This window comes from Macaca fascicularis, chromosome 2, assembly GCF_037993035.2.
Source record: "Macaca fascicularis isolate 582-1 chromosome 2, T2T-MFA8v1.1".
Classification (NCBI taxonomy): domain Eukaryota; kingdom Metazoa; phylum Chordata; class Mammalia; order Primates; family Cercopithecidae; genus Macaca; species Macaca fascicularis.
The window spans coordinates 130,729,572-130,744,669 of record NC_088376.1 but is presented as its reverse complement, the minus strand read 5'-3'; the positions used below and the strand labels follow the sequence as shown (position 1 = coordinate 130,744,669).

The 15,098-nt window shown below is 38.8% G+C and overlaps 1 long non-coding RNA gene across 1 annotated transcript in view; it reads right to left on the bottom strand.

Annotated features, from left to right (window-relative positions):
* The window catches only part of LOC107128958 (uncharacterized), a 300,530-nt gene that overhangs the window by 277,614 nt on the left and 7,818 nt on the right, over positions 1-15,098 (bottom strand). Inside the window, exons 2-3 of the long non-coding RNA XR_001488837.3 lie at positions 8,366-8,459; positions 7,269-7,445 (exon numbers count right to left, since the gene is read on the bottom strand). This is a non-coding gene — a long non-coding RNA (uncharacterized lncRNA). The remainder of the gene's footprint in view (positions 1-7,268; positions 7,446-8,365; positions 8,460-15,098) is intronic.

The window sequence follows — 15,098 nt, the reverse complement described above, 5'->3', positions numbered from 1 at the left end:
ATCTCAAGTTCAACATGACTTACCTAATGATCTTTCTCCACTTAACTGAGATCCTTTCTCAGGAATAGCCACTGTCAATCATTCATTTTATTAACATGTCAGAAACCTAGATGTTGTCTAGGATATGCCCTTCTCTTTTACTACCCATGTCTAAAACATCACAAATATGATGTTTTCTAAAAGGAAGATGGCCCAATAAGACCCACTCAAAAAATGGTGTATCCAACTCTTGTGTTCATCATTGTAAATTGTAGGCACTTTGATTTCCTTCTCTTAGTGTTTTTGGAAGGAATCGTTCATCAATTCTGGGACATTGATAGTGTGAATTTTATAATCAGTAAGGATGAGACGGGAAGTGCCTGGAGCTGTAATAATTCCCCAGGATAAATATCATAATGTGAGGACCTGTCTGAGTAGTCCACTCATGACTCCAGGTCCCTACCACTCTCTGTCACTGTGAACCCAGCTGTATTAGTCTAGGTTCTCCAGAGAAATAGAACCAATAAGTGATACAACTATAGATATAGATTTACTATAAGGAATTGGATTGCATGATTATGGAGACTGATTAGTCAAAGATCTGCAGTAGGCAAGTTGGAGACCCAAGACCCAAAGCAAGAGGAGACTGATGTTCCAGTTTGAAAATAGACAGAGAAAGAGAATTTTTTCTGCCACAGCTTTTTATTTTATTAGGCCTTCTCAACAGATTGGATGAAGCCTGCCCACACTAATGAGGGCAATTTGCTTTACTCAGTCCACCAATTCAAATGTCAATCTCATCTAGAAACACCCTCACAGATACACCAAGAAATAATATTTCACCAAATATCTGGGCACCTCATAGCCCAGTCAAGTGGACACATAAAATTAACCATCACTCTCACTAAACATTGCTAACTCATCAACTCAACCTTTACTACCATCCCACTCAACCTCACCTCACCTCACTACCAACCATCAAGTCAACCTCATCTCACTAACTCATCAGCTTCAACCTTCATCCCACATGGATGCCAGGTTCACCAAAGGGGCGTGCATCCCTTCTCCTCTTAATCACAAGCTCCAGCCATTCCTGGTTACAGAGGCTGTGCCTAACCATCAGTCTTTCTCTGAAGGAGAAAAGAATGCCATAAAAAACACAGCATTTCCCAAAGTTGATTCTATGGAAAACCAGTCCCATAAGATACTCTGGGGGAAAAAAGAAAGACTTCTTGAAAACAAAATGTTATATCTCTGTATGAGTTTTCCATGCTGCATAACACATCACCACAAACTTAGCAGCTTAAAACAACGACCATTTTTTATCAAGGTCAGGAGTCCAAGCTTAGCTTGGCTGGGTCCTCTGCTCAGAGTCTAACAAGTGAGAAATAATGGTGTTAGCTGCGTTCTTTTCTGGAATTTGGGGTCCTCCTCCAAGCTCACATGGTAGAATTCAGCTCCTGGTAGAGGTCGAACTGAGGCCCTCAGCAAAGAGAGATGGACTCTCTCCATAGGCTGTCACATTTAGCTGTCTGTTCTTCAAGGTCAGCATGAAGAGCCCAGTCCCTCTTATTAAGTCAGGCCCACACAGGAGATTCTCTTTTTTGACTAATGCAAAGTCAACTGATTTGTGATCCTTCACTTTTGCTACATCATATAGCCTAGTCACAGGAGTGCTATCCCATCAGTTTCACAAATCCCACCCTCACTCAGAGGAATATCAGATAGGACAGGTAGGCTGGGGGGTTGGAATCCTAGGAGCCTGCCATAACTCAGATTTAGTTTGTGAATTAGCATATTATGGGCTCTGAGAAATCCTATAGTAAAGAAATATGATTGACTTTGTTCCACCTATTGTTAACCAAATTTATTTGGCCCATATAAAAACGTAATTTTCACATAGCACTGATTATCATCTTTGTAATTACTGGTTTGTGTCATCCATGTTTTGGGATATGCTGAAACAGAAAAGGCCTGCACTGTGAAGTTAGATGGTCCATGATTAAAATTCCACACCGGACCAGGTCCAGTAGCTCATAACTGTAATCCTAGCACTTTGGGAGGTTGCGGCGGATTGCTTGAGCTCAGGAGTTCAAAAGCAGCCTGGGCAACATAGCAAAATCCCATCTCTACTAAAAATATCCACACATAAAAAAATTATAAAGAAAAAAATTTAAAGGAAAAAAAAATCCCCACCCTGACACTTTCAAGTGACTTCAGCTTGGGCAAATTTCTTGACCTAGCATAACCTTGATAAAATGGATGTGGACTATCAGCACTCTGCTTCTCAAACTGTTACCACAATGCAATGAAAGTAATTAACACCTTGGAATATGCCTGGCACAGGTTAGAGGTCCAAAAATATTTTTTAAAACATGCTGGCTCCCTTCTGTCCCATTTTTCACATGAAATTTTATAAACAACTACAAAAATGATACTCTATTAATGTTAGAGTGTTACAAGCTTCCTAGATAACAGACTTGAAGCTTCATAACATCCTTAAGCTAAAACAATTATTTAAATTTAAGAGGTAGTTTGGGTGTGGTGGCTCACACCTATAATCCCATCACTTTGGAAGGCTGAGACAGGTGGATCACCTGAGGTCAGGGGTTCGAGACCAGTCTGGCCAACATGGCAAAACCCTGTCTCTACTAAACACACAAAAAAAATTAGCTGGGAGTAGTGATGCTCACCTGTAGTCCAAGCTACTCAGAAGGCTGAGGCAGAAAATCATTTGAACCCAGGAGGTGGAAGTTGCAGTGAGCCGAGATCACGCCATTGCACTCCAATCTGGGCAACAGAGCAAGACTCAGTCTCAAAAAAATCATCATCATAATAAAATGAATAAATAAATTTAAGAGGTAGAATCTTTTATTCTGCCCATTGTAATTAATTTGTGTTTTAAACAGTATGTTTCACCCACACTACCAGCACAAGGAATCTAGAAATGAATCATTGGCATATATATGTAAAGAGTTTCTGAAATCTTCTAAACCACCAAAGCAACAAAAACATGAAAAATTTGATGTTATTGTCTAAGTTGAATTGGTTAACATGGATTGAGATGTAACAACAATGTTAACTGCCATTCCTTTTATAATAATTCAATCAAAGTATTATGTAAAGCCTTCAACAACATAATGTAAATCACAAGCTATTTAATGCCTTCAGAACAAGTACCAACTATTAGAGAGAAATTATTTGACATTTAGGTTAACCTGCAGGGGAATGTCTATATAGTACTGATTAAAAAGGTATAAAATGACAAAATTTGTGATTAATATTTAAACATTTTAATAATTGTGTGACCTCCTGCAAAGCATCGTTTCTCAGTCTCAGTTAGTTTATCAATAAAATGAGTATAGTACCCACATCATAGGAATATTGTAAAGACAAAATACATAAAACTTAGTGTAGTGTGCATAACTTGTTAAATGCAAAGTTAATTATTATACAAATTCAAGTTACAATTTGTGTTAGTCCATTCTCACACTGCTATAAAGAACTATCTGAGACTGGGTAATTTATGAAGAAAAGAGATTTAATTGACTCGCAGTTTCTCAGGCTGTACAGGAGGCATGGCTGGGGAGGCCTAAGGAAATTTACAATCATTGCAGAGGTGAAGGGGAAGCAAGCATGTCTTCTTATGGATGGCAGGAGACAGAGAGAGAGAGAGAGAGACAGATAGAGAGAGAAGGAGAAGATGTTACACATTTTCAAACAACCGGATCATGTGAGAACTCTATCACAAGACAGCACTTGGGGGATGGTGCATAGCCATTAGTAACCACCTCCATGGTCCAATCACCTCCGACCAGGCCCTGACTCCAATGCTCAAAATCCCAATTCAACATGAGATTTGGGTGAGAACACAGAGCCAAACCACATCACAATTTGACCTCAATTTTTGTTGTATGCTGTGCTTTGAAATCCTTGAATGAAAAGTTGTTGATGAATTCTGAATAATTCAGAAACTTTAGACTGAAGTTCACGTTGTACCTATCACTTATTAAAAGAAAAAGAAAGAATGATTATATTATTCAATGTCATTAGGCATTAACAGAGGGAAGAAAAGTGTAGAGAATATATTACTCATAAGCAAAATTCTTTCTAAATGGAATCCTTTACAATGTATCCCATGAGGCATCTGTAGGCCTTTAGGGACACAAAACAATTTATTGAAACTTCTGTGCAAATTGAAACTCATATTTGGAGCAATGCATTAAGAATGTACAGATTATTTATTCATGCTCTTCTCTGAAGGAATTGCAGAGATCACTTTTATTATACAAATGCTCCTTCAGTGATTAAAATCCCTTCTCTCTGACATATGGATGAGAAAGGAATAAAAGCAAGTGCATAAAAAATGAAACCTACTCTGATAGATAAATTGCATATATTCAAGAATGAGGAAAATTGTGTGTGCATGTTATCATATTAAAAAAATAAAATATATTTGGAACTCCTTGAGTTTCCTTCCTCAATAATGAGAGGCACAGAATGAGAATGTTCACTTACAGTAATTTTATCAGCACACCATCAGTAAGGCCAGAATGAATGGTAGACATTACTCTTGCAGAAACATGAATAGGATATCATTTTGATATTACTTCTGCAAACACAGCTAGCAGAGCCAATGTTCATTCTAAACTGCTTGTCAAGGTTTCATAAGAGTCACAACAAATAAAGAAAAAATCCTTGCAGTTTAACCAGCTTTTACTGGGAGCTGTAATGTATCCAGTCCTTTCCTGGGCACTGCCATAAATATAAGAAAAAGATGTTGACATTTTCCAGTGCTAACAGGTGAAGTTGTGTTAATTTTGTACTCCACAATTCCAAGGAAGCTAGCTTGAGACTTTTTATAGTGTATAAAACATAGGGTTGAGGCAGGGCATGGTCACTCATGCCTGTAATCCCAGTACTTTGGGAGGCCAAGGCGGGCAGATCACCTGAGGTCAGCAGTTGGAGACCAGCCTGGCCAACATGGTGAAACCCTGTCTCTACTAAAATTACAAAAATTAGCCGGGTGTGGTGGTGGGTGCCTGTAATCCCAGCTACTTGGGAGGCTGAGGCATGAGAATCTCTTAAACCCAGGAGACAGAGGTTGTAGTTAGCCAAGATCACACCACTGCACTCCAGCCTGGGTGACAGAGCAAGACTCTGTCTCAGAAAAACAAAAAAAACAAAAATACAAAACATAGGGTTGGGATTCACTCATTTGGGGGTGCGGGGCACCTGACTTTGCCACGTAAGGTGTAAACATGGGTAAATTTTTCAGACTTCGATTCGTTCATTCATCAAATGAGAATAAAAATATCCACCTCTTATCTTCATTATGGGGATTGAACGGATAAATGTATATAAAATATTTAACCCAACATGTTATACACGTACCATGGTGGTTAACGTCTGTCTTTGGCTTTCCCCAGTATTAGCCTCTGAGACAGGGATTTTGGTGCTAGAAGCTTATTTGAGAAGTGATTCCAAGACACACAGGGCGAAAAGCTGAGACATGAGACAGAGAAGGAAGATAATAAAGGGTGATGTCTTGAGCAGGTAACTGCTGTGGGTAACAGAACCCAACTCACTGGGGGAACTCAAAACAAAGTAGAACAGCTTTAGAATTACCCATCCCCAGAAGCAAAGGTGCTAGGGTACTTATCTACCAACTCTCTGTTATTGGTTTAGGATTGATTCCTGGAGCATTAACCTTTCTGCACTTCTAGCCTGCCCTGCATGCTGGCCAAGCTTGCTTCCAAAGACAGAGAAATGACCTTAGGTGGAGAGAATTAAAGGGTTTTCAGTAAGCTGATTACAGAGGCAAGCACTTAGGGGATATAGACAGAGCTTAAACAGGATCTTCATGACTAAGACTTTATTTAACTTCCCCATGACTCCTTAGCTTCTAGGCTCTCACTGCTTTATGAGGCTTCTATAACTCAAGTAAAATCTTTCTAATTGTATTCTTTCCATTTGGAAACATTAGGCCAACAGGATTAGAAAGTATACCATCTGGGTTGAGTGGAATTAGAGCTTTGAACTTGGACATCTAGATTTTATACAGAGTTGGCTTGCTAGATGCTCTCAAAGGGTTCACAATTGAATTGGGGAGACTGTACATACACAAGTGAAAACATGTAAGTGAAATGCAATTTAGAAGTTTAGGGCACTAAAGTCAGTGCAATGGCATTTTTTTTTTTTTTTTTTTTTTTTTTTTTTTTTTTTTTGAGACAGAGTCTTGCTCTGTCGCCCAGGCTGGAATGCAGTGGCGCAATCTCGGCTCACTGCAAGCTCCGCCTCCCGGGTTCACGCCATTCTCCTGCCTCAGCCTCCCGAGTAGCTAGGACTACAGGCACCCGCCACCACACCAGGCTGATTTTTTGTGTTTTTTTTTTTTTTTTTTTACTAGAGATGGGGTTTTCACCGTTGCAATGGCATTTTCTAAGAGGTAAGATAAAGTTTCATCACTGCAAAATCTGCTGAAATTCTTAATGTTTTTCATCTAGTATCATTTGCCATCTTACTTTGAAATTTCAAGGCATCTGAATAGAGCACGCTTACTGTTGATTTGTTAAATTGTGAGCCATTTGGCATGATAGTAAAATGGGCTAATCGTTCAGTATAGTAGAGTAAAAATGACCAAATTTTGGATACTGAATTCTTCTGGTTTATTATTTTGAAGAGAAAAGAGAGAAGAAAATAGGTTATTTCCCAACTGTGGTATAAATGCAGCATCAAAGCTGAAAGTAAGTGCATAAAATTGGAGAAGCTTTTCTGAATATGTAAGCTGTGCTAATTAGAGTAGATAAAAATCAACTAATGAGTGTCTAACTTTGTGTGCAGATCTGTGCTTAGAAAGATGGTGAGATAAGAAAAAAATAGGCTTTATTGAGTTAAAAAACAGAGATCTAAGCTCTGCTTCTTATTAGCTGAGCAATTAGGTAACTTAGTTTCTCTCTCTGAAGTCTAAATGCATCTTCCCTAAAATGGGCATAATAAGACTTACCTCACAGTTGTGTGAAAAGAATATGACATATAAATGTAACATGACATATAAAAGTGTTAGAGGCCATCAACAGCTGAACAGACAAACAAATTGTGGTACATCTTTACAACAGAATGCTACTCAGCAATAAAAAAGAATGAACGACTGATGCAGAAACCAACATGAATTAATCTCAAAATAAATACAACAGACAAAAGAGAGTATATACTCTAGGATTCTATTTATATAACATTTTAGAAAATACATAATAATCTATAGTGATAGAAAGCATATGAGAGATTACCTGAGGATGGAGGAATACAGAGGAGTGAGATGGCACAGGAAACTTCTGGGGTAAACGAGATGTTCATTACCTTGATTGTGGTGCCGGCTTCATGGATGTATACATATGTCAAAATTTATCACATTGTGCACTTTAAATGCATGCCATTTATTGTATGCAAATTTTACTACAATAAAGCTGTTGATAAAACAGTATTAGATGCTCAGTAAATGCAACTGTCCTTTTCTAAGTGTGTGTTTATCGGACCTTAATGCAACTTGCTTGGGGTCAAATTTGGTAAGTCCAAATCAGCTGAAGCTATACAGATTTTGTCTGCCCATCACTTCTTTCTTCTTCAAAAGAGCAACAGCATTGTCCCTCTTTTGGTAAACCTCTCCTACCTGGCTCAAAAGCATGGTGCTTATTGGGGTTGCCAATCATACAGACCCAACACTTTGGACCCTTAGGAACTGGCATGTGCAGGGAACACCATGTGGCCCTTTCAGATCCCTTCTACCAAATGCTGTGTGCCCAGTCCCCAACTACTTCTTCCTTTTGCTGCAAAGTTTGCACCTGCAACCTTCTTCAGAGGATTGCCTTTGAGCTAACAGGGATGACTTGCCTATAGAGAGCCGGGGTTTACATCCTGCTGACCAAGGCAAACTGTAACCAATGACGGGCACAGTGATGTTTTGCCCAGCTCCCTTGCTGTGAGAGGGGACAAACTCTGACATGCAATTTATGCTCTAAGCGCTCTGTGGGCCTAGGCTGGTGCTTCATCTGAAATTGCAGCTTTGACCAGTAATTTTCTCTTCCTTATCCTGCCTTCTTATTCCCTTACCATTTTCTACTGAGAAATTTTCCTTAATAAAACCTCTTGTACCTGAATCTGACTTCAAATGGCATAGCAGCCATCTCTTTGGCCACTGAGATTTCCAGCAATACATCTGGGACCTCAGCTGACCTCATGAGGGTCTTTTAGATATTTTGAGACTTGAGCTGGGGCTGTCTTTCCTCTTTGGTCAAAGGGAAGTATGGATGTGACACTGGAGCTCCTAGGTTCCTCATCTTGAGAAAACCACTGCTTCGAAAGAGGAATGCTAAATAGAGAAACTCACCAGAGATGAAGTGAGAAACTCCTGGTGATGGTTGGGTCCATGATGCCAGATACCTTTAACAACAGCACTCTTTTTCCTTCTGGGGTTGTTCACACTGACCAATAAATAAAGCATGTATTTTAAGTCATACTCAAATATTTAAAAATGTTTTTCATACTTTTCAGTTGTTTTTAGTAGTTTGAATTGATTTTCTTTGGAACACCAAACTCTCCCCTTGCATAGACTGATGAGATGAAATCACACTGGGGGAATTTGGAGCTAATCTTAGGTTTCTTTCATTAAAAATTATTATTTTCCACAAGACACAGACAATAACATAAAAACTCCTTGTATCAAGGAAAAGCTAATCTTAATGACACAGGCTAATGCTGATAGCATAAAAATGACTTCCTGAGAAAGTTTAGCTCACAAATCCTCTGAACCCTTACTAAATCAGATGGATAGCAGGACCATTAATGGCTTGGAGAATTTTCAAATTGAAATTTGCTATTTTGTGCAGAATATTAGAATAGTGCTTCCTCGACTTGGCTAAAATCAAACTAATGACAATGGAATTACTATTTTAATTCATTTAATGATTGCTTGATGAGTTAAAACTTTTTGCTTCTCTCTTGTTATATTTTTAAAAAATTAATCCACTCTAAAAGATGAGATATATGAAAATAAAACATTTCATGCAATAATCTCTGTTGTTTTTAGTGGGTTTTTTAGTGGAGGGAGGAGATATATCTTGGATTATTAAAGGTCAAAAAGGTGAGATTGGCAATATTAAGTGTTACAGTATTTCTGCTCTAAGAACAAATATTTATAATACTGGTCCTCAACCAGGGGAGATTTTACTCTTCCTCCCCACCCTTGTGTATTAGTCCCTTTTCATACTGCTATGAAGAAATACCCGAGACTGGGTAATTTATAAAGAAAGGTTGAATGGTCTCACAGTTCCACATGGCTGTGGAGGCCTCACAATCATGGCAGAAGACAAAAGGCACGTCTTACATGGCAGCAGGGAAGAGTATGTGCAGGGGAACTGCCCTTTATAAAGCCATCTTTATAAGATCTCCTGAGACTTACTCACTATCATGAGAACAGCATGGGAAAAACCCATCCCCATGATTCAGTAACTACCCACAACAAGTGGGGATTATGGAAGCTACAATTCAAGATGAGATTTGGATGAAGACACAGCCAAACCATATCACCTGCTTCCAGGGGATATTTGGCATTACAGTATCCAGAAAGATTTTGAATTGTCACAAGTGTAAAGGAGGGGGAATTGGCTACTGCATATAATGGTAGAGGCCAGGGATGATGCTAAATATCCCACTATGCATAGGACAGCCCCCCACAACAAAGAATGGTCCAGCCCAAAAGGACAATAGTGCAGAGGGAATTAAATTCTCATTTACACCCTTGTTACCAAATCTTCCCTTTCTTTTACCTCAGAACTGTACCCCGGAGAAACAAAAGGAACTACTCTAGACTGGAGTCTAGGTTAAAATGTCAGTCCTGAAACCTCTTAGCCATGTCATCTAAGGTGAACTACTTTGCTCCTCTGTATGTTTTCCTTCTAATTTTGTAACAGTGCGATAGCACTTACCTCATAAAGCTATTCGGAGAACGAAATGAGGTAGACATTTCTAGTAAAACTGCTTAGCACAGTGCCTGAACATAACATAGATCCAACACAGCTTAGCCATTTATTGTTTTTGTTACAACAGGCAGAAGTTTGGGGCAGATATAGAAGATAAAGCAAGAGACTGGGCTTGGTGGCTCACACCTGTAATCCTAGCACTTTGGGAGGCCGAGGTGCGTGGATCACTTGAGGTCAGGAGTTCGAGAGTAGCCTGGCCAACATGGTGAAACCCTGTCTCTGCTAAAAATAGAAAAATTAGCTGGGTGTGGTGGTGAGTACCTGTAGTTGCAGCTACTTGGGAGGCTGAGGCAGGAGAATCACTTGAAACTGGGAGGTGGAGGTCACAGTGAGCAGAGTTCATGCCACTGCACTCCAACCTGGGCAACAGAGTGAGACTTTGTCTCAAAATAAATAAATAAATAAGTAAATAAATAAGAAGCAATCTTTTCTTGGACTGTTTTGATTAACTCATAGTAATACTAGAGATATTTTATTGTATCTTAAAAAATAAAATATTAGAATTTCATTTAAAAAATTACTGTATATCTTCTACCACAGACACCCTTACTCCATTCTTAAGCCCTAGCCTCACCTTTCTCTTTAATCCCAGAACCGCTTGTTCTTCTCTCATTATCAACCTATCTCCATCTTCATCTTTTTTTTTTTAATAACTTGAACTTACCTTAGATTCAGGGGGTGCATGTGCATTCAGGGGTGTCTGTTCCGTGGTTATATTGTGTGATGCTGAGGTTTGGGGTATGAAGGAGCCCATCACCTAGGTAGTGGGCATAGTACCCAATAGGCAGTTTTTCAGCCCTTGTCCCTTTTCCTCTCTCCCCACTCTGGCAGTCCCCAGTGTCTCTTGTTTCCATCTTTATGTTCATGTGTACCCAATACTTAACTCCAACTTACAAGTGAGAACATGTGCTATTTGGCTTTCCTATGTTAATTTGCTTAGGATAATGGTCTCCAGCTATACTCATGTTGCTGCAAAGGAAATGATACTTTTTTATGGCTGCATAGTATTCCATAGTGTACCTGTACCATATTTTCTTTATCCAATCCACCATTGATGGACACCTAGGTTAATTCCATGTCTTTGCTATTGTGAATCATGCTATGATGAACTGAAGTTAATTCTTACTTTCCCCCAGCTCTCTCTGCATTCCTGAACTCCATGGGCTTTAAAGTAAAGTTTCAAATAGGTTATAAGATCAGGCAGTATAACGTCATGGTCTACAGGGCAAATTTAGTCAACATCCTTGCCTTTGTTTGGTCTTCTTTTTTTATTATTATTATTTTTTATTATTATACTTTAAGTTCTAGGGTACATGTGCATAATGTGCAGGTTTGTTACATATGTATACTTGTGCCATGTTGCTGTGCTGCACCCATCAACTCGTCAGCACCCATCAACTCGTCATTTACATCAGGTATAACTCCCAGTGCAATCCCTCCCCCCTCCCCCCTCCCCATGATAGGCCCCGGTGTGTGATGTTCCCCTTCCCGAGTCCAAGTGATCTCATTGTTCAGTTCTTTATTTTATTTGACTGCTTTTAGATAGGACACATACATGTTACCAAGGCTCCCATGACTCCTTATTCCCTTGTTTGGCTTAATTTATTCATTTAGGTTTCTTTGCTTTGTCTCCTGAAGGCAACTGGGTTTAGATGCTGCAGGAGGTTACAGGCAGAGGATTTGACTGTGAGAAGGACTGAGGAAGGCTACTGGAAAGAGCTAAGCACTGCAGCAGTGGGCTCAGGAAGGTGGTGGAAAGGGCAGCATTCTGGACAGGTCAAAAGCTGTGAATACCTGTGCCAAAGTAGAATGTATATGGCCTTTTCTGAGGACAAAGAATATCACAGTCTGGGTAAATAAACCATCAGTGCAGGAGAGTCATTGCAGAGACAGTCAGAAATACATACTTAAACCAGAGGCTCTATAGAAAGAAGCATTAGGTGGAAGAATTTGGATTTCATTTGTAGTAATGGAAAGCATTACAGTTAAAAAAAAAAAAAAAAAAAAAAGGACATGGAAGTCACAAAAGGAAAAGGATCTTTTAATTTTTTTAGAGAAATAGATTTTCTTTTTTTCCTATCAATTTGTGTTCATTGTAGAAAGGTTAGAAAGTAAAGGAAATGGGCCAGGCGTGGTGGCTCATGTCTGTAATCCCAGCACTTTGGGAGGTTGAGGCGGGTGGATCATAAGGTCAGGAGTTCAAGAACAGCCTGACCAACATGGCAAAATCTGGTCTCTACTAAAAATACAAAAATTAGGTGGGCGTGGTGGCGTACACCTGTAATCCCAGCTACTCAGGAGGCTGAGGCAGGAGAATGACTTGAACCTGGGAGGCAGATGTTGCAGTGAGCTGAGATTGCACTACTGCACTCCAGCCTGGGCAACAGAGCGAGACTCCATCTCAAAAAAAAAAAAGAAAAGAAAGGAAATGAAAATCACCCCACCCACCTCCTAGCCTTCAAATTATTTATAGTTACCACACATAAACACACACACACACACACACACACACACACACACACACACGGAGTTTTAAAAACAAAGTTTAGAGTCATCTATAAAAGTTTTAGTCTATTTTAAAAATTTGAGATACCAACAGTATTTTTCCAAGTTGTTAAAGTTGTTAACTATTTTTTTAAAATATTTTGTCTGATACAATTGCAAAAGTAAGCAAAGATCTGTGTTCACTGCAACATTATTTGTAAAACTCAAAACCCAGTAAATGTAAAAACAATATGAATATACTTTAACAGGAGCAACTGATGATTTCACTAATATTTATTGAGCATCTACTGTGTGCCAGGCACTGTTCTAGCCATTGGGAATGCAACAGCAAGCAAAGCAGACAAATTATTTGCACTCATTGAGCTTACATGTCAATAAGTTTATATTCTGGTGCAGGGCTTAGCAACTTTTTCTGCAAAGGGCTGCATATTACATGTTTTTAGTTGTATGGTCTCCAGGGTCACTACTGAATTCTACTATTGCAGGTGGAAAGCAGCCATAGACAATACATGCACCAACAGGTATGGCTGAGTTCCAATAAAACTTTATTTACAAAGATAGGCAGTAGGCTAGATATATATGTAGATACAGATTATAGATATATAAAGAGAAAATATATGAACAGACAATATATAGATAAAATAAATTATTGGACTAGAGGCTTTAAACTATTCTAGGATCTGAATATATTAATAGATTGCCAAATTATCCTTTAGAAGGATGTAACAATTCAGTTTCCACTTCTACCAACAAGAAGGAGAGTGCTCACTGCCTCCACAATTGTATCCACATTGGGCATTTTAATTTATTTAAAAATGTACAACTTTAATAGGCAGTATTATATTTTATTTTGCATTTCTTCAATGCAGTCAGGGAAGTTAGCCATTTTTTTCTTGTTTATAGGTCACGTCTATCTTTTTTTCTGAATTGTTTATTCTCATCCTTTTTGTCTATCATTGTGCTTTTTAATTTTTCTTTTTATAAGAGTTTCCAGATACTTAATATTTTCATGTAAAAATTTTACTCTTTCCAACCTCAGCTAGATGAATTAAAATTTAAAAATGAAATTTTACTTTAGTCTCCCTCTAGTTTTTTCCTTGTGGCATTATGAACTTCACTCTTCTGGAAACTCTTTGGCTAACTGATCTGAGGTTATTTCAAATTTTCAAGGTAGAATTTTGAAAGGAAACTTGCAGCGGCTTTTAGCTTAGAGATATCTCTACAGGCAGGTTCTTCTTTGTGGTGGCTAAACTCTCTTTAGCTCATGGCCAGCCATTATGTCTGATGGAACTCTGCTAACATTCATTTTGCCTACAATATCAAGAGTTCTCCACATTATTTCAGCCCATGGTTGTAGGAACTAGGGGCCTAACTAGGTGACAAGGCTAGGATTCTTTGCCCTGCTTTCTTTGCTGAAGTGAGCAGACCTCCTTCAGAAGCTTATCTGCCTCTTTGACTTGGCTTTCAGTCAATTTACTTCTGTCATAATCACGTTTGCTTTTCCAGGAACTTAACAAAGCTTGATATCAGAAGAGGAGAAATGATTATTTGCACCACTTCTATCTACTTCTGCTGTAAAATCTTTTTTTTTTTTTAAACCAAGTATAGGTTCTCTCAGATTTTCTTCTCTTGCTGTCTCTAATCTTTTTATACACATCAATAAAAGTCAACCAAACAAACACTTTCTAGAATGCTTGAGTCTCCTTATGTCTGCACTGAGAAAATCCCAGGGCACCATTTTTACAGCTACATTGCAGGGCCCAGACTGCAGGAATGTTTAGAGAATCCATGCTGTGCTAGAAATAATATGGAACAGGACACAAGTTAGTAATTGAGGTGGTCAGGAAAACAGGTAGGAATATAGTTTAGAGCTATAGTTCCAAAACTTTTTTTCAAAATACAGAATCTTTTTTTCTAACAGACTCAAATGCCTCTCTTCCTATTCCAAATAAAACACTAAAATGATCTAATATGGTTCGTTGTAAATGAGAGGCAATATAGTCTACCTTGACCCCACATCCCCCTTGATCCACCCTGGAAGTTATTTGCAGCTCAGGAGGATAGACCCAGCCTCGAGCACCTGAATCTCTTTGCCCTAAGGCTTTATCTAGGTATAAGGCCATGAAAGGGCCCATAGGGGAGGCAGGCTGGAGACGAAGAAGGAGTTCAGAGCAGGTGTGAATGCCCCTAAGAGCATCCTTCAATCAATAAGGCATGAGAGTTGGTGAATAAACATGATCAGTTCTGTGCTCCTCAATGAAACAATTGTATAGCATTTTCCATAAGTCTCTCGAAGGTTTCCAAAAAACAAACAAACAAACAAAAAAACCTCAAGTGCCTACACCCTATCAATGTAGTCTTTTATTAGTTTTCACCTTCTCCATCTCACTTCCTCAATCCTTCTCCTGCTGTCTAGGATCACCTCTTAAATAATCTCTTTGTATCCAAATTGTTGTTTTAACGACTGCTATGGGAGAAACCCACTTTAGAAAATGGAATGATGATGCAGAGATTGTACATCAGAATTAGATAGCCTGTGTTGACCAGTATGGTAGCCACTAGCCATGTGTGGCTATT